Below are 19,841 nucleotides of genomic sequence, written 5' to 3' on the forward strand. Positions count from 1 at the left end.
TACATTTATTTACTTCCTTGTTTAGTCATTGATTTACCTCTAGGGTTTCAGGCTCTGCCTGTTAAGAAATTACAAGGAGAGCTAGCAAGAAAATGCTGACTAGGATGAATGCAGAGGTGCTTTCTGGGAGTGTTGAGAGAGTAAGGCCAGACCATGAAGCACTTGTATGCTAAGTTAAAAAGTTTGAATTTCAGCATGGGTGTTATTAGAAAATTATTGTAAGGTTTTAAGTTTGGGAAATGAATAATTTTGTATCTTGAAAATACCACTCTGACTGTAATCATCCCTTACATAGCTAACTTCTATGCCTTGGAAGAAAGGCCCTAAATTTGTACCAAGATCGCACACTACCTGCCTTGAGAGATTTCAAATCCCTCCATCACCCGATAATTTTTCTGATAAAAGAACTGAATCTTTAATCCTACTTCCTGAGCAAAGTTATGGGTGCAAGGCAGCCTTTGTAAATTGGTCCTTAAAGATGGAGTCACACTAGCCTTCCTGCGAGGCACAAGATGCTCAGGTTTCACACGACATTCAGATCCCATTTTCTCTCATAACTCTTCACATTCTCAGATCTCTCCAGGTTGTGGGCTACCAAATTATCGTCATAATTATTTAGTTTCTTTTTTTTCTTTGCTGTTTCAGTACCTAAAGTCCCAGAAAGTTTAGGTGAATTGCTCCACCGAAGGTTAATCCACGGAGTCAAGTGGGAGGTGTGCCGTTAGAGCAGGCTTAGCAGGTGGCATCAAACAAGCTACATCCCACAGACAATTTGAATATTTTAAACCAATGGACAACCGCACGGAGATTAGAACAATGATGGTCAAGTGTTTTTGCTCACATACCACTTAAAATATTTTGTTAACACTACACCTCATCAAACATTTTGAAGTTGACACAGTTTTTCATTATATTGCAGATGTAAATTCTAGTGTGTTGTACATAATGACGTTTTAAACTATTACTTATAACACTCTATTTTAAGCTAATAACTTAAGTGTGAATGCATATAAAAACTATATTTTTTATACTCCCTTACCCACATTTTGTCTTTGGTGTCACAATTTATATCTTTTATATTGTGTATAAAAGATACATCACAGATTATTGTGGTTATAGTTATCTTTAATACTTTTGTCTTTTAACCTTTATATAAGAGTTTTATATGATTTGAACCATCACCATTACAATTTTGGAGTATTTTAAATTTAGCTATATATTTACCTTTACCAGATGAGTTTTATCCTTTCATATAATTTCATGTCACTAATTGACTTCCTTTTTTTTCTGGCTTGAAGAAATCCCCTTAACACTTCTTGTAAGGCTAACATAGTGATGCTGATTCTCCTCCTTTTGGCCTATGAAGTTTCTGCTAAAAATTCTGGTAGGTTTATGGGGTTCCTGTGTAATTAAGGTGTTTTTCTCTTACTGCTTTTAAGATTATTTCCTTGTTTTTAACTTCTGAAAATTTAATTGGAACATGTCTTGGTGTGGGCATCTTTAAATTCATATTTTTTTGGTACTTTTTTGAGCTTCCTGGACCTGGATGTTTATTCTTTTCCTCAGGTTAAAAAAAAATTTCAGCCATTTTTCTTTGAATAAGCTTTCTGCACCTTTCTTGCTCTCTCTCTTCTCCTTTTGGGTTGATGTTGTCCCATAAGTCACTTAAGCTATATACACTTTTTAAAAAATGTTTTCTTTTTTTTGTATTTATAACTAGATGAATTCCATGGCCTTGTTTTTAAGTTCATTAATCCTTTCTTCCACTAATCTGGCTTGCTCTTGACCCCTTCTATTGAGTTTTTTAGTTCAAGTACTGTATTCTTCAACTCTATGTTATCTGTTTGATACAATTTTATATTTTTTTACTTCCTTGTTGATTTTTTACTTCGTTCATGTATGTTCTTATGACCTTAGTGAGCATCTCTATAACCATTATTTTGAATTCTTTATCAGTAAATCACATATCTTTGTTTTATTAAGATCTATAGAAATTTACCTTATTCTTTTGCTTTGAACATATATCTTTCTTTCTTCATTTTCCTTGACTCTTTGTGTTGGTTTCTGTGCATGAGATAATAACAGCCACCTCTATAAGTCTTGACAAGGTGGTCTTGTGGAGATGAACTTTATCAATTAGCTCAGACTGAGTTCCTGGTTGTCTCTCAAACATTTGTGAGAGGCCAATCCTTCTTCTTTGTTCTTAGTGACTCTGAGTAGTTGAAGGTATGCCAAAACCCATTAGTGTTTCAAAGGGGAAGGGGTTGCAGTCCGAACCTAGATGCAGTCTGATTAGAAGTAGCAACTGGGAAACTAGGAGACGGGCATGTTTGCCTGCTCCCACTGCACTGTATCTGAGTGTATAGCTGCTGGTGTGCACCTGTTTAAAATTGCTCTTGTTTGCTATAATCTTGTGGCACTGATGAATGCAAGTCTTGTTGGCTTTCAGAGTTCAATAATTTGGAGGATATTCCCTTGGGTAGCAGCTGTAGAAGTTGGGGCACTAGATGTGGATACACGTTCTTTTTAAGGAGATACAAGTGGATTGGTTTTTTTGTTAGAGAATGCAAGAGGGAGAAGATTTAATTAAAAGCTGAAACCTCAAGCAGCAGCTTGTGCAATATGCATATTTGGCCTCTTCTGTTTCCTCTAAGCCCCGGGAGGATAGCTGTGGTGAGTGCTGCCTGCCTGTTAAGTGATGTTTGTTTGCTTCAGTCTTGTGGGACTCATACTTGCAAGCCCCTTTCTATCAGAGCCACACAATCTGTGGTCCTGTTCCTCTGGTGTCAGCTGCAAGACTGCAGCACCAGGCAAGTGTTCAGGCTCCTTCCAGACAGATGCCTCCTTTAGCTTGAATAGTAGAATGAGGAAGAGCCTCCATATATCTCCAATTTAAGGGTGAAGAAAGGTATGCCAAATATTTTGTGCTTGTGTTTCAGCAAGAAGTGTCTTCCTCAAGGTAGGAAGCTTCTGAAGGAAAACTGGTCCCCTTTCTTTCTCAGAACTGACTTTAGCTTTGATGTCATTGTCATTCATCTCAGCATGATGAAAACCACATTCTTTAAAATTAAGAATTATAAAAACAAAAGACTAGATTTATTCATGCAGACAGTATACATGTTTTCCAGATTTCAGATATCTTGTTGATTTTTTTGGACAAGTTCTGAAAAATTCAGTAGCAATATCTTATCTATTGACCTCAGGTATTCACACTGCTCATATATAGTAACACTGGTAAGCATCAGAACACTAAACAGTTTACCTTCTTTTAGTACATGCATGACTACATTAATTATTTGTTTTTTATTTTCAGATTTTTTTTGAAAATAAGTTTCTTTGTGTTTAGAACAAGAAGTATGTTATGTTTATTTGTTGATTAATAGCATCCTTTTTATGCCACTGGGGAAGGACTTGACGGTTCTTCTGGGTCTATTACCGCTGTGCTGACTCCCTACTTCGCAGTAAACTTCTCCTCTTACTGGGTGAGTGCATAGGCCAGAGGGGTGGTAATTTTTAATCAACCAAATTCATCAAATAATCACCCCCTCCCTGGGTTTCAAACACTGTGGTAGTTCTGGGGATAAGAAAGATAGATCAAGTTCCTGTCTTAAAAGAGCTGGAAATTTTCAGAGACTAAAGGATTCTTCACACTAAAATACCACTTAACCTTTTGCCTTACAACTATCTCTAAATGTTAATATAGAAGGCGGAGCAAGAAGAAACAGGCTGTCTTTTTTTGAGAGAAAAGTCTATTCAAGTTTGTTGTCTGTTTATTAATATTTTTGCATATAAATAGTATAAGTTCCTTATATATTTTAGGTATCAATGCCTTAACAGAGATATAGTTAGCAAATATTTTCTCCCATTCTATAAGTTACTTTTCAACTCTGTTAATGCTTTCACTGTGCAGAAGGTTTTTAATTTGATATAGTCCCACTTGTTGATTTTTATTTTTGTTGCCTGTGCTTTTGTTGTCATATTTGTGACCATTGCCAAGACCAATGTCATGAAGCTTTTTTTGTTCTTTTTTTTTCTTCTAGGAGTTTTATAGTTTCAGTTCTGACATTTAAGTCACTAAACCATTTGAGTTGTTTTTGTGCATGGTGTCAGATAAGGTTCCAATTTCTGCATGTAAATATTCAGTTTTCCCAACACCATTTGTTAAATAGATTATCCTTCTTCCATTGTACATTCTTTGTATTCTCATTGATATCGTATATCTTTGAATTTATTTCTGAGCTCTCTATTCGGTGCCATTGGTCTATATATTGTCTTTATACCAGCATCATACTGTTGCCATTGCTGAGTTTTGTAATACAGTTTGAAATAAGGAAGTGTAGGGTCTCTGGTTTTGTTCTTTTTAAAGACTGATGTGATTATTTGTGGTCCTTTGTGATTCTGTAAGAATTTTAGAATTTTTTTTCTTATTTTTGCGGAAAATGTCATTGGACTTGAATACAAATCAAAACTACAATGAAATATTGCCTCACACCTATCAAGATAGCGATGGTCAAAAAACAAACAAATAAACAAAGACAAGTGTTGGCAAGGATATGGAAGCATTAGAACCCTTGCACACTGTTAGTGGGAATGCAAAAATTATGTGCATTTACTATGAAAAACAGTATAAAGTTGTGCAAAAATTAAGTTCATGTGATCCCATAACACCAACTCTAGGTATTTATCCCTAGTAATTGAAATCAAGACATCAACGGGCTATGAGCACTCTCATTTCATTGCAGCACTGCTCACACTAGCCAAAATGTGGAAACAACCTAACTGTCCATTGCGGAATGAACGAGTAAAGAAAAAATATATATACATATAATAGAACGTAATTCAGTCTTAAAAGGGAAAGAAATTATTCAATTTGTAATAACCTGGATGAAACTTTGAAACGTTGTGTTAAATATGCCAGTCACAGAAGAACAAATACTGCTCAATTCCACTGATAGGAGGTATCTAAAATAGTCAAATTTATAGAATCAAAGAATGGAATGGTGACTGTCAGAGTCTGAGGGAGGGAGAAATAGGGAGTTATTATTCAACATGCATAAAGTTTTAGTTAAGCAAAATAAATAAGTTCTAGAGATCTGCTGTACAATTTTGTGCTTATAGTCAACAGTATTGTCTTGTACATTTTAAAATTTGTTAAGAAGGTAGTTCTCATGTATTTTTACAACACTAAGATAAACTTTCTTTTAAAAAAAGAAGAAGCCTGCTCAGTTAAGTTTTTGGTTTCAGATGCCTCCAAAAATATTTTACCCTCACTGTGTAAGAAGGACTTTCAAAGTTAATCTTCTATGAAGAGAGAGAAAAATGGAAATAAAGTTTTGCAGGAAATGTAACTCAAGATAATTGTGTTTTCTGAAAAGGTTTTCTCTCTTTTCTCTTTGTACTATTCATTTATCTTTTTCTTCTTCAAAATGTTCAGTCCATGGAAACACTCCAATTGTCTACTTCCTACCACACTTATTTGTTAGGCAATAATCAGAAGTTCAGTGTATTAATAAGTAATGCAAAACATCACACAGAAGTGTAAACAAAACTAAAACACTTCAAGTTGGCTTCTCGTTAGAGTTGTAACTCAGGAAAGACTTTGAGTTGGAAGTGTTCTATGCAGTACTTTACATGCAGGTACATGCTCAAGGTTATCTTAGCTACGGTTACCAGGAGATTATTTCTCATACCTTGCCTTGGCTTTTATTACCAGACAACATGGTCTTTGTTTTAACAAATACTCATGCCTACAAAGAATTATGCTAGGAAGGCCACAATACCAATTTGTTTGAGACAGTATTTCTTGTAGAGAAATTTAAGCCAAACAAAATTTGTTTACATGGAGAATTTTATAAATGTAATATTGTGGGAGTTGGTGAGAAACGAGGGTAATAGGCTGTTTTAATCATATGCTTCTTCAGGTAATTGCTGAAGGTGATATTAAATCGTTTAGTCTCATCTGTGGAATGTGATGAGGCCTGTCTGCAGCAGGAAAGGGAAGATGGCTGCCTGTGGGTGTGGTGCATTGTGGCATTCAGCCAGGTCGCATCGGTTTGGCAGAACTGATACCTGATTTTTTTGTTGAGTTGGGTAAACCAGTTGTTAAAATGACACTTGTCATGAGGGTTCTCTCTAAGGTGGGCACCTGAGCAGCTGCCCAATGTTGAAATCACACATTTATATTCCTTACTCTTTTTTAATGTTCATCTGCACAACAGCGTATTCTAAGTGCCCATAGTAATGTTCTTTCCGTCCATAGGTGAAAAAAGTTTGCTGGAACTATTCTTGTAATATTTATTCATTCATTTTATAAAACTCATTATAGCTTTGATGAAATACTACATTTTAATTTTCTCATGTTTTTTACTTCAGTAAATAAACATATTACCTAAAGAAAAAAAGTGCCTAACAACCAGGAGGTTATAAGCTGTTAGTGGAAATATCTTAAATAGCAGTTTTATTTTTTTTGGTCAGGTATTATTTAATATTTTTTAATTAATATTTTAAAACTCTTTTTTATAACATCTTCTAGTTTGGTGTACCCCTTTTATTGTTCTTATTTAAGTATTAAATGAATGAAATAATAAACTACCTTTCGGTATATCATTTTTTTATATTTAAAATGGTCATTAGGGCAGAGAACTGGTTGTTATTGAATCCCACCACTGGTGTGGTATGTGAGAGAAAGAGCCCACTGCTCCAATTATGAGTCATTCTGGCCCCAAAGTTCCATATCTACAGTTCTAAGAGTAGAACACTGGAATAAGTTTTTTGATATTTGAAATACTAGTTAAAATAGGAACTCCTTACTTTGTGAAATTTCAGTAATATATAGTTTCTCTCGAATAATTGTTCTATAAGTTAAATAAAATGATATATGTAAAGTACATTGTAAATATATATTAGCTGCTATTATTATTATCATTGTTGTTGTTGTTATTATTATTATTATTATTGCATGCACCAGAATCCCTTGCACTTTCCAAAAGGGTCTGAAGAATTATCAGGTCAAACCTCACTTCTTTGTAAGGAATGGCCCTTTTTTTAAAAAACAGCTTTGTTGAGGTATAATTGACATGCAAAACATTGCTCTTGTTTAATGTATAAATTTGACAGACTTGGACATATGAATACACCTGTGAAACCAAAGTGTTTGGTTCTTTGTTTTGTGTCTCATGCCACTGCTATAAGTCATTTGCAAAACTAATAGGGGGTGCAGCTGTGCTTAGCTGAATAACGTGGGTGCCCTGTATTTTTCAATAACTGGATGAGACAAAACCTGCATGGAGCAGTTTAAGCCTAATAAAACATATCTTATTTCCAAGAGATGTATTTTAATTAACAAGCTTCTTTCTCTTTCTAAGATGTAAATAACTGAGGTCTCTCTCTCTCTCTTTTTAAATCCAGAGTTGATGACCAAGATCAAACAAAGCATGAGGATGTATATTGCTGCCTGGAGTGGTCAGGAAGAGTTTGGGACAGTTCATTTAAGACCGACTCTGCTGGGAGAAATGGCTTCATTGGGTGCCAAGTTCTAGGCGCCTCCAGAACCAGGCTGAGTGAGATGGAGGTAGGAGTGTGTGGGAGTGTACTTTGCCGAGGGCAGGTGAATAGTGATGTGTCACTGAAATTCCCCAGCAATTTGGCTGCGGTTCTCTGGCTGTGGGATAAGTTGCCAATGCCTGAGGAGAGATGTCAGGACTAGCTTGGAAGGCTGCAAATTAAAAATGATTTCTATCTTGTCCAGCTTAATTTCATCCAATCCAGGTTCTACAGTTTATTCCAGTTCAGGCCAGTATCTTTCTTCTCCATCTTGGCTCCCCCTTCTCGAAGGTGAAGTTAAAAAGGGAAAGAAAATGGAAAATATGGAAAAAGGGAAGAACATTTTCTCCATTTCTGGTGGAAGTGTAGATCAGACTTCTACAATAGATCCCTGATCTCTACCTTTTTTTTCACTTTTACTATACGCATAAACCAAGGCTTTTAAAAACCTATTGTTACTAATGTTTAAAGCCTTTGTGAGTTTTTTCAATTTGATTTTCTTTGAAGAAATGATTTCTTTCTCCTAAATGCTAATAAAAATAGCATTCTTTCAAAAATTAATATTCTAGCTCTTCTAAATATAAAGGTGGAGATAGCAAGTTATCTTTGCATCAAATTTTTATATTTACTTGAAAATTCAAAAGTAGTTTCAGCCTGACCACGTGGTGGCGCAGTGGATAGAGCATTGAACTGGAATGCAGAGGACCCAGGTTCGAAACCCTGAGGTCACTAGCTTGAGTGTGGGCTCTTCTGGTTTGAGCTAAGCTCACCAGCTTGAGCAAGGGGTCACTCAGTCTGCTGTAGCACCCCCAGTCAAGGCACATATGAGAAAAAAATCAATGAACAACTAAGGTGCCACAACGAAGAATTGATGCTTCCTATCTCTCTCCCTTCATGTCTGTCTGTCCCTATGTGCCCCTCTCTCTGATTCTGTCACAAAAAAGGGGTTTCACTTAGTTATGTAAACATGGGACTGAAATTTTAGGGAAAAGGTACCAAGGAATTTTGGAGGCTTTATAAAAGCAGAGTCTTTTGGTATCCTTGTTAGGTCAGCTGGGGATGACAGTTGTAAAATAATTCACAAAAAGTGGAGATACTGAAACAGAAGAATTTATTACTTTCCAAGAAAAGAAATGGTCAGGCACCAAGAGAATAGTACCTGCCCTGAGTGAGGTAGGGAGTTGGCTTTTATTAGTTTGTCAAAGGCAATGTGATTATTGTCAAGAAACAGCTGGGCTTAGGAGAGTAATTTGTTTCTTTGGTTGACCAGCTGCAGTAGGTCATTAAAATTATTTTGGGCAATGGCAACTGGCTTGAAAGCAGGATACAGTTTGGATGGTGTGTTCTTTTACACTCCTCTGTGTCTATAAAACAAGCTCAAAACTATGTCAGGAGATTGAGGTTGAGAGAGGCTTTTTGGTTCCATCCTTTCAATCCCCTCTTAGTTTGCAGTTCTCTTAGGAAAATTAGTTAGAATTTAAGTGATATATTAGAAAAATTAAATACACTTAACTATGTTTGTACCTTAGACTGGTAAGGTGGGTCAGACCAGTTATACTCCCAAGGATGTTATGAAAGTTCATTTAGGGCACCTGAGTGACTACTTGGAGGAAAACCAACAGACAGTTTATGCCAGGTTCTCAGAGAGCATTCCAGTTGACAACAGAGCAGTACTACTGGTTGAAGGAATATACCTAGAATCAACTAGGCACCGGGTGTACTTCTTATCATCTTAAGAGAGAAGGACCAGCTTAACTTTTATGAAAGTCACAAGGTCTAGAAGCCATGTTCATTTCACTCTTGGAGGATGAAAAAAGAGGCATTCTCTCTCCCCACCACTTAATGATGACACCTTTTCCTAGCCTTTCTCCCCTTACCCATCCCCTTAGGATGCAAAGGTGAATTCCACATAAGTAGAAGTTTTGTCTGTCTTGTTCCCTGTTGAATTTCCAGGGATTAAAATGGTACTTTGCACCTAGTGAGTACTTGAGAAATTATATACTTTTAAATCAATGAATGAATAAATTTAAACTTGGGGAAATAATCAAAGTTGTTGAATCACAGAATTAATATTTTACAGAGATCAGCTAAAATTATAAGGTGCATCTACCAAGATAAAATTTAATAGGAAAGTGTAAAAAACCCTTCTCTTAGGTTCAAAAATAAACTAAACCAGAACCCAAAGATTCAATCTTCTAAAGAGGAGAGGAGACGTGGTTTCAGAGCCGTGTTCAGGTAGATGGGCACCTTCCCTATTGCTGGGATGGTGCTGGGTTCAGAGGACCAATCAAAACATTATGGAGCCCACTACCAAAGAACAGAGGCTGATTTTTTTTTTTTTTTTGCATTTTTCTGAAGCTGGAAACAGGGAAAGACAGTCAGATAGACTCCTGCATGCGCCCGACTGGGATCCATCCGGCATGCCCACCAGGGGGTGATGCTCTGACCATCAGGGGGCGATGCTCTGCCCATCCTGGGCATCGCCATGTTGCGACCAGAGCCACTCTAGCGCCTGAGGCAGAGGCCACAGAGCCATCCCCAGCGCCCGGGCCATCTTTGCTCCAATGGAGCCTTGGCTGCAGGAGGGGAAGAGAGAGACAGAGAGGAAGGCACGGCAGAGGGGTGGAGAAGCAAATGGATGCTTCTCCTGTGTGCCCTGGCCGGGAATCAAACCTGGGTCCTCCACACGCTAGGCCGACGCTCTACTGCTGAGCCAACCGGCCAGGGCCCAGAGGCTGATTTTAATAAGCAACATTTGGAAGAAGTTGAGGAGTCCACGGGATCTGGAAGCCAAATCTTCCTTGACAAGAAGTCTGATTAAGTTGGTGTAGCCAAAAGAGGATTATGGTAAAATGAAGGAACCAGGGCTGGATGTCAAGTTGAACTGTCCAGGTTGATGCAGGTGGACACGGCTAGATTTGAATAAACAGTGAGTTTTTATTTTATCTTAATCCATTTTTACATTGAAATGTTTTTTCACATGTTTTCTCAGTAAAAATTACTTTTGCAGAAACCTTATTGAGTCATTCCATAAGAGTGTGGAGCTAAGAGGACAGGCTTAAGGCTATAGAAACAAACGGCTAAGTTTACTTTGAGCTCCACCACTTACTTCTGCATGCCTTTGAGCAAGTGTCTTTACCTTCCTAGGCTCCCGTTTCCTTGTTGTAAAGTCAGGTGATGGGAGTGCTTACCTCATAGATTTGTTGTGAGGATTAAATGAGATAATGTGTATAAAGCTCTTAACATAGTATTTGAGTTCGATCACTGTTAGTTCTGTGTTTATTATTGTTACCAAGGAGAAGAGGCAAGATGGCACTGTGGGATTTCTGTCTCCAAATGTAAAGGGAGACGCCCTGTCATATTTGAGAAGAAATAAACTCTGCTTTGGGTGTGCTGAGTTTAATGAGTCAGAGAGAAATCTAGGGAAGGGCCTGAAATTTAGGAGAGAGAACAAGGCTGAAGATTTAAATTTGTGTATCAAATGTAGAGGTGATGGGTCCAAAAACAGTATTTAAAATGATAGAAAAAGCAATCTCTGGGCACCCATCACCCATAGTCAAGAATTATCAGAAGAAAATGATTGTGAAGAAAATCAGAGGAAACAGCCAAAGGAAAACCAGGGTAGAGGAACACTGAGAGGTCAAGAGAGCAATGTTTGGTTAGAAAAGGGTTGGCCAAAAAAGATAAATCTAGTTAGTCAGGATTGGGGGTGGCCATCCGATCCAACAAACTGGTTTCCTTGGTCAAGCCAGGAACAGTGACAGGCAAAATACCAACGTGCTGTGGGTTAAAAAATAAAGGGGCATATTCATGACCTAGTAAGGGAAAAATAATGCTGTTATACCTAGAAAACCCTAAAGACTCCACCAAAGGACTACTAGATGTAATAAGTTCAGCAAAAGTTAAGATACAAAATTGATATTCAGAAATTAGTGGCATTTTTTTTTTGTCTATGGCCATACCACCCTGAATGCTCCCGATCTTGTCAGAAATTAGTGGCATTTTTATACACCAATAATAAACTATCAGAAAGAGAAATCAAAACACCAATCTCTTTTAATATTGCAATGTCAAATAAAATAAGGTTCCTAGGAATAAGGTTAACTAAGGAGAACATGGAAGAAAGAAATTGAGGAAGATACAAATAGGTGGAAGCATATAACATATTCATGGATTAGAAGAATTAATATATTAAAATGTCCAAAGTACTCAAAGCAATCTATAGAATACCCTTAGCAATCTTGAGAAAGAAAAAGTTGGAGGTATCATAATACCTGATATCAAACTATACTACAAGTCCATAATAATCAAAACAGCCTGTACTGGCATAAGAACAAGCAAATAGATCAAGGGACAGAAGAGAAAGCCCAGAAATAAACTCATGACTGTATGGTCAGTTAATATTTGACAAATGAGGCAACAGCATACAATGGAGTAAAGACAGTTTCTTCAATAATGGTATTGGGAAAATTGGACAGTTACATGCAAAGACCACCAGCTTACTTTATACAAAAGAATAAACTCAAAATGGATAAAAGACCTAAATGTAAGTTGTGAAACCATAGAAATCTTAGAAAAAAACAAGCAGTAAAATCTCACACATCTCTGGTAGCAATATTTTTACCTATATGTCTCCTCAGGCAAGGAAAACAAAGGAAAAAAATAAACAACTGAGACCACATCAAACTAAAAAGTTTTTCATGGTAATAAAAAACCATTAACAAAATGAAAAGGGAACCCACTGAATGAGAGAACAGACAGTGTGTCCATAGAGTCATGGTGCACTTCTGACCGGTCACAAGAAAGCAACAAAAGACGATAGAAATGTGAAATCTGCACCAAATAAAAGGAAAACTCTCCCAGTTTCATACCTATTCAGTGCAGTTTGATGTGGGCTCACGCACAGATTTTTTAGGGCTCCTTAGGTAGCTATCCCGTATAGCCTCTACAGACTCGTCACTGACTGATGGCCTACCAGAATGGGGTTTCTCCACCAAACTGCCGGTTTCCTTCAACTGCTTATCCCACTGAGTAATGTTATTCCTATCTTGTGGCGCTTTGTTATAAACGCGCCGATATTCACGTTGCACTTTGGTCATGGATTCTAATTTAGTGAGCCACAGAACACACTGAACTTTCCTCTGTAGTGCCCACATCACGACTGGCATGGCCGTGGGCTGCTCCGCTGTATACATGGTGTTACGTCATCATCTGCTCATGCGCACATGCTGCCACATCATCCTGCAGAAACTGGGAGGGTTTTCCTTTTATTTGGTGCAGATTTCACATTTCTATTGTCTTTTGTTGCTTTCTTGTGATTGGTCAAAAGTGCACCATGACTTTAAGGACACACTGTTTTTGCCAATGGTACATCTGATAAGGGTTTAATTTCCAAAATATAAAAAGAACTTATATAACTCAAAACCAGAAAGACACACAATCCATTTAAAAAATGGACAACAGACCTGAATAAACACTTCTCTAAAGAGGACATACAGATAGACAATAAACATTAAAAAAAAATGCTCAGTGTCACTAATCATCAGAGAAATGCAAATTAAACCCACAATGAGATATCACTTTATACCTGCCAGATTGGTTATCATCAATAAATAAACAAACAACAAGCGCTGGGCAGGATGTGTAGAAAAGTGGGTTCTCTTTCACTGTTGGTAGAAATGCAGACTGCAGCAACCACTGTGTAAAACAGTACAGAGTTCCTCAAAAAATTAAAAATGGAACTGCCTTTTGACCCCGTGATCTTACTTAAGAATTCTGAAACACTAAATGGAAAGGATATATGTACCCCTGTGTTCACTGCAGCAGTATTTACAATAGCCAAAATCTGGAAGCAGCCCATGTACCCGTAAGTAGATGAGTGGATGCAAAAGCTGTGGTACCTTTACACAATGGAATACTACACAGCAGTACAAAAGGGAAATTTTACTTTTTGTGACAGTATGAATAGACCTGGAGTTTATTATGCTAAGTGAAATATACCAGTCAGAGAGACAAGCACCACATGATCTTACTTATATGTGGAATCTAATGAACAAAATAAATTGATCAGCCTTGCTTGGCCTGTTAGCTCAGTTGATTACAGTATTATCCTGAACATCAAAGTTAAGGGTTTGATCTCCAGTCAGGGCACATTCAGAAAGCCACCAATAAATGCACAACTAAGTGGAACAACAAATGAATGCTTCTCTCTCTCTCTCTCTCTCTCTCTTTCTCTCCCTCCCCATTCCTCTCTGTCTCTCTAAAAGTAATAGTAATAATAAAAAAGAACAAAATAAACTGTTGAACAAAATAGAAACAGAGACATGTATACATAAAACAAAGTGACCACTGTGGTAGGGGAGGGCATGGGGGGATTGGATGAAAGGAGGTGAAGCGATTAGCTAAAAAACATTTATACTTAACATACAGAAACAGACAACAGTCTGGTGATAGCCTGTAAAGGGGGTGAGGGCTAGATGGAGGTGAGCAAAGGGAGGAAAATGGGGATGGGGAGAGACTGCTTTGGGTGATGGGTACGCGGTTCCGTGTGCAGGTGATGTTTTATTGAGTTGTACACTTGAAACCTGTACTGTTTTGTGAACCAGTGTCACCATAATAAATTCAATGAAAAATAAGTAAAAAATAAAAGTCAAAATAAAATAAAGCACAAAGATCTATATGCCTAATATGACCCATATTTACTTAAAATGAAAAGAAATTAATAAAATTTTTGCAATGTCTTTAAAGCATACTTGGTTCTCTGGTAATACCAATTGCTGTCTGATTGTAAAAATGGAAGTCCAAGCTTTCCTCTGACTATTATTTTCAGTTCTGTGTTGTTTCTGGCAGCTTTGAATTTTGGACCTTGTACCCAGTTTCCAATCTGCTTTAAACTCCAGGGCTGAGCTCCACTTCCTGTGCCTGATGTTTTGCTGCCCTCCAAAGACTGATCAATTACACAGACCTGACTTCCAGTTGCAGGCTGTTTTGTATCATACTTCACCTCCACCCATCCAGCTTGACCCCTGGGACACAAATCCTAGCAGAAATATGTGGTTATGCCAGACAGCTCAAGGGGCTGGGGCAAGGGAGACATGTACTTAGGAGTCATGTGATGGAGACATAGGTGCTTCTAAGGAAGTTTTGAACCTTCGCAAATCAGAAAATTGAAGCCCCAGCAAAATTGGAGTGTTCTATGGTTACCATAGAAAACGTGTTTCCACAAAATCACTTCCACTTTCCCATGCTGAGTCATGTCCTGGTTTCATTTTTCTCAAGTCAAATAACAACTATTGTCAATGGACACAAACATTTTGTCACTAATTAGAGAGTTTTACACACTTGAAAACATGTTTTCTTTTTAAGGTCAGTTATGAGAGTTCTTAAGAAGCAAACCATGAGTTTTGGGCAATAAATGTTTTCAGTCATCTCAAGACTTTTCTCATCTCCACTGGTCTGTGTGACTTTGAACAAATTCTGAAGAAAGTTTGCCTTAGTTTCCTCATCTGTGAAAGGTAATTATGATACTAACCTTAACCATTTGTTGTGAGAAACTCATGGGATAATGGCATACCGTTGATTGCTGTTTTTGGTAAGCTTCCTGTAACTCTATCTCAGAAAGCACCTCATTTTTTTTCCTGATTGAGAAGTTCTATCCCATGAAAAGGGAACATCTAAGAAAATATAGCCCCTGACTTGAGCCATAATCTCCATCTAAAAATGTTCCTATATTCCCAACCTTTCTCTTCTCCTCTGTAATTCTCAGCTCAGCTTACCTTCTTCTCTCAGAAGTTGATTCTGTGGGATATGCCATTTGTAAAATGTTAACAGTATTATTTTTTCCTTTTTTCATCTTTGTTTCTTCCTTGACCCCATAAAAATAACTAGCCCTTACTCACTGTCTCAGGAAAGGAAAAGGGCTTTGAGATTTTGGATTAGGGCAAGAGAGACCTAAACAGAGGTGGACTGAAAAGTAAGGGTTAAACTTCTCACTTTTTGCCTACCTCATCAGTAAAGATTCCTTGGGAAGTCAAAAATAGAAATGGATAAGAAAGGCAGGAAAAATTGGGAGACTCCTGAGAAAGTTCCTTTGTCCAGCTTTGGGCCAATCCTGGGGCATTGGCAATAGCACCAGATGGCTTGTGAGATCTGAGAGCAGAAAGGGCTTAAGCCCCCTTTTCTTTACATCTCTGGATGGGAAATGAGACACTGGAGCAAATGGCTCCATGATATTATTCTAACCAGATGAGACTTTGGAAACCTCATAGAGTTTCTCACATTGTATTTTGGTGAGGGAGGTACTTAGCGTCCAAGTATGACATAAAAGGTGTTTCTGAAGGGACTGTGCAGGTAGAAACAAAGGACATTTCTGCAGCCCCTTCCCCCTCCATGGAGCAGCCACCAAGGATGAGAGTTAATAATGGATGGGCCAGCAGATGCCAATCAAATACAAATTTTTCTTTAATTCACCAACCTTATACAGATACACACAGACATGCAAACACATGGACACAAACACAGACATTCCAGCCTCATGTGTACGCATCAACCATGTACACATGCATACATATACACCTTAGGACAAGGTGAGATTCCAGAAATTAGATAAAATCATAACTCAGGAAAAATGAGATCACATTTCTACTGATCCTATGGAATGGGGCCCTCAGAAAGAGATTGGATTCTAGAAAAAAAAATTTCTACTCCTTACATATCAGAATTCATGGAAGAAGATACATATCTGTCATGCTTTATTAGCTATGCTTTATTTCTATTTATTTATGTATGTATTTATTTATTTCCTGAGATATAATTGACATTATATTAGTTTTAGGTATACTACATAATAACTTGATATTTGTATACACGCATTACAAAATGATCACCACCATAAATCTACTTAACATTCATTACTATACATTGTTATAAATTTTATCCCTTCTTTTCATTTTTCTTTCTTTCTTACTCTGTCTCTCTCTGTCTCCCTCCCTCCATCCCATCTTCCTTTTCTTCTTTTAATTTGCATTATCCCTCTCCTATCACCTGTTGTAGACTCTTTCACCTTGGTTTATGTGAATTCTTGACTCTCTTCTAAGATGGTTGCCAAACAGAGTAAAACCCAGGACCCAGCCTGGCACTGAGACTGCTGTCTGGGGTTCACCAGAATGAATCTTATTATCCTCTTAATTCCTGTTTGTGACGGATGCTATAAGAAGCCCCAATCTCCCACATTTAAATTCTCATACAACTTTGTAAATCCCCAATTTTGTGACATAACCAATCTCTCCCCAACTCTGAAATTTTACCATTGAACTCTTTGGAACTTAGAGGACACCATAGCCAAATCTTAATGGACTCCTTTGTCTATTTATTTTCAAGTCCATGACCACTCCTCCCTCCAGTGCTGTGTATTATGGGTGGCAGAGCTCCTCAAACCCTCCCTTGTCAACTGGCTGCCATCTCATTTCAGCCAATAAAAAGCACTGGTGGGGCATGAAATGGTGATAGGAAAGGAGAAGACAGGGCATCCCTCCCCATCCTTTCCCCCTTCCCGCTCCAGCAGTAGCTACAGCTTCCCTTTGGTTTCTGTTCCTTCTGGATGGCTATCCTCTGGGGTTTCAGTTCCCTCTGCTCTGCCTCCTGCTGGGAGACTCAGCTCCTGGATTCTGGTCTCATCACCTCCTCTTCTATATTCTCCATCCAAAACAGTGATAGGAACCTACTCTTGCTACCACCTGAATTGCTTCTCTGTGTTTGCTTGATCTTTTAGCTCTTCCAATACTTTTGTTAGTACATAGTTCTTAGAATAACAAGAGCTATCTGGTGTGGACTCTCTTCTCCTGACTGGACCCTGAATTATACAAGTTTTGTTCACTATTGGGAAAACAGCTGTGTTAGGCTTGCTTACTTGCACTTTGCATGATTAGTGCTTGAACACATAGCAGAGCCACATACATATGGTCTCTGTAAGGTTACAGATGCTTTGACTCAGGGCAGATTGAGGACTGCCTGCCCACCCCTGCGAAGGGCCGTTTCTTGCTGTTTGTTCATCTGCTGCCATGAGAAGCAATTTTCCCATCTATTTGTTGGTCCTGTTGCGAAACTCTATTAAAAGGGAATGGCCCAGTGCTCTCTGGCTCCACAGTCCAGTCTGCCTAAATCCAATGTGGATCTGCCTGACTTTGGCCACTGGCATTATACTTACCTTCCTGCTCTGACCAAAACCAAGATCTTCTCTGAGGATCCTACTTCTTCTGTAGTCCTTTCCACTGGGGACAGTTTTTATTCTCACATTGGGTCTAAATGTGACTTATGTGTCTCCTATTTTCTTATTGCTATTTTCAGACCGTTCTTCTTCCACTCACCCTAAACTCTTTACATTTTGAATGTCATTTAATTGGACTGTATTGTCTACTCTCCCTTATTTTCTGCACTTTGCGTCATTCATTTCTGGATGGTTTTAGCTACTGACTCTTTATTCCTCTCTTTAGTACTATTCCTGTCTTAATTTTGGTGATTTCAAGACCTGTGTAAATGATTCCTCTAACGTTTTTGCCTTTCCCACTTCTGGAGCTGCTCTACTCCCTGTTGGTGTTACAGCCTTCGATTCTACCTTAACCACCCCTTTCTTGTTGATATCCTAGCCCTTATAATTTCCAATAACTATAACAACTTCAAAATCTTTTTTTTCTTTTCTTTTCTTTTTGTATTTTTCTGAAGCTGGAAATGGGGAGAGACAGTCAGACAGACTCCCTCATGCGCCCGACCGGGATCCACCCGGCACACCCACCAGGGGCGACTCTAGGTCCACCAGGGGGCGATGCTCTGCCCCTCCGGGGCATCACTGTGCCGTGACCAGAGCCACTCTAGCGCCTGGGGCAGAGGCCAAGGAGCCATCCCCAGCGCCCAGGCCATCTTTGCTCCAATGGAGCCTTGGCTGCGGGAGGGGAAGAGAGAGACAGAGAGGAAGGAGGGGGGGGAAGCAAATGGGCACTTCTCCTATGTGCCCTGGCCGGGAATCGAACCCGAGTCCCCCACACGCCAGGCCGACGCTCTACCACTGAGCCAACCGGCCAGGGCCAACCACCCCTTTCTTGTTGATATCCTAGCCCTTATAATTTCCAATAACTATGACAACTTCAAAATCTTAACTTTGCATATCCTGCCCCCTGATCTCTCCCTCTGGTGACCTGTATTTTCAGCTCACTGTCTCTAGGACTCAAAGTTCACCGATCCTTTGATCCCAGCATGGATTTCAGTTTATTGATTTTTCTGCCTGTTCACTGTTTATAACCCCTTATTCCTTTACTTACCTCTTCATAGATATTAAGTTCCATGTCACTTATTACTCACTCTTTTGCACATAGCTGCAAATATTTCTACCCTTCTCTTGCTTCACTGTATTCACTTATCAGTACTTCGGCCCTGTTAGAACCAGGTTTCTGTCTGCTCCGCACTCGAACCTAAGAAAGTGCATATATGTGGGCAAAAATACAGCCACTTAAGTCAGAAACATGACTATCAAGAAGCCTCTAATGTTGATTGAGAAACTAACTATTTTCTTGGCCATTCATTGCCCTCTTTTCTAGATGATCATTTCACACCTGATCTCTTCATTACCTGTGGCAGCCGTGAAGATATGCCACTCAGATCTCCTATCAAGAGTACCTGTGGGCATAGGTGATGGGCAGGCTTTAGCCTCCACTACTGTTATTTACCATCTCCCTTGTATGCACAAGCAGCACATGAAGGCAGCCCCAATGCCAAGTCTGGACACAGAGACATCACCAGGCCCTGGAGAGACAAAGGCTTAGACTGCTACCTCCGAAGCAGGCAGTAGGAAGAGAACTCCATCTGGAAAATAAGGACTGTCATGTCTATTGAATGTCTAGTCTGGGTTTCCAGGTGCTGGGAAGAGAGAAGTTAATAAAACACAGTTTTGGCATCAAAATATGTAATGTGACTACTGCTTCTGGAACGCTGGGCAAATAATAGTTTTACCATCTGAGTTAACATTTACTATGAACACCTGGTCAATCTTCTTAAATTTAATAAGAAGTGACAATATCTAAGTCACTGCAGTGAGTTCTTTCTTACCAAATGCAAGGTATTCATGATTACTATTATCAGAAGAAAGTATAAGAATGTAAATATTTAGTTCTTTTAAAGGTTTATTTTCAAGTTTTCTAAATGAACTGTATGAGTAACCAAAATTTTTTTTAAGTCTTAACTCTGCCATCTACTAGATAAATATATCTAATGATTTGTTAAATTTACTATATATTTAATCTTAGGCACAA

At 38.4% G+C, this 19,841-nt stretch overlaps 1 long non-coding RNA gene across 1 annotated transcript; it reads left to right on the forward strand.

Annotated features, from left to right (window-relative positions):
- Positions 1–1,303: 1,303 nt before the first annotated feature.
- LOC136312110 (uncharacterized) lies at positions 1,304–19,528 on the forward strand. Its single transcript, XR_010726891.1, has 4 exons — positions 1,304–1,384; positions 7,408–7,570; positions 14,908–15,056; positions 19,131–19,528. It is a non-coding gene; the product is annotated as an uncharacterized lncRNA (long non-coding RNA).
- Positions 19,529–19,841: the final 313 nt, after the last annotated feature.

Source organism: Saccopteryx bilineata, chromosome 8, assembly GCF_036850765.1.
Source record: "Saccopteryx bilineata isolate mSacBil1 chromosome 8, mSacBil1_pri_phased_curated, whole genome shotgun sequence".
NCBI classification, from domain to species: Eukaryota; Metazoa; Chordata; class Mammalia; order Chiroptera; family Emballonuridae; genus Saccopteryx; species Saccopteryx bilineata.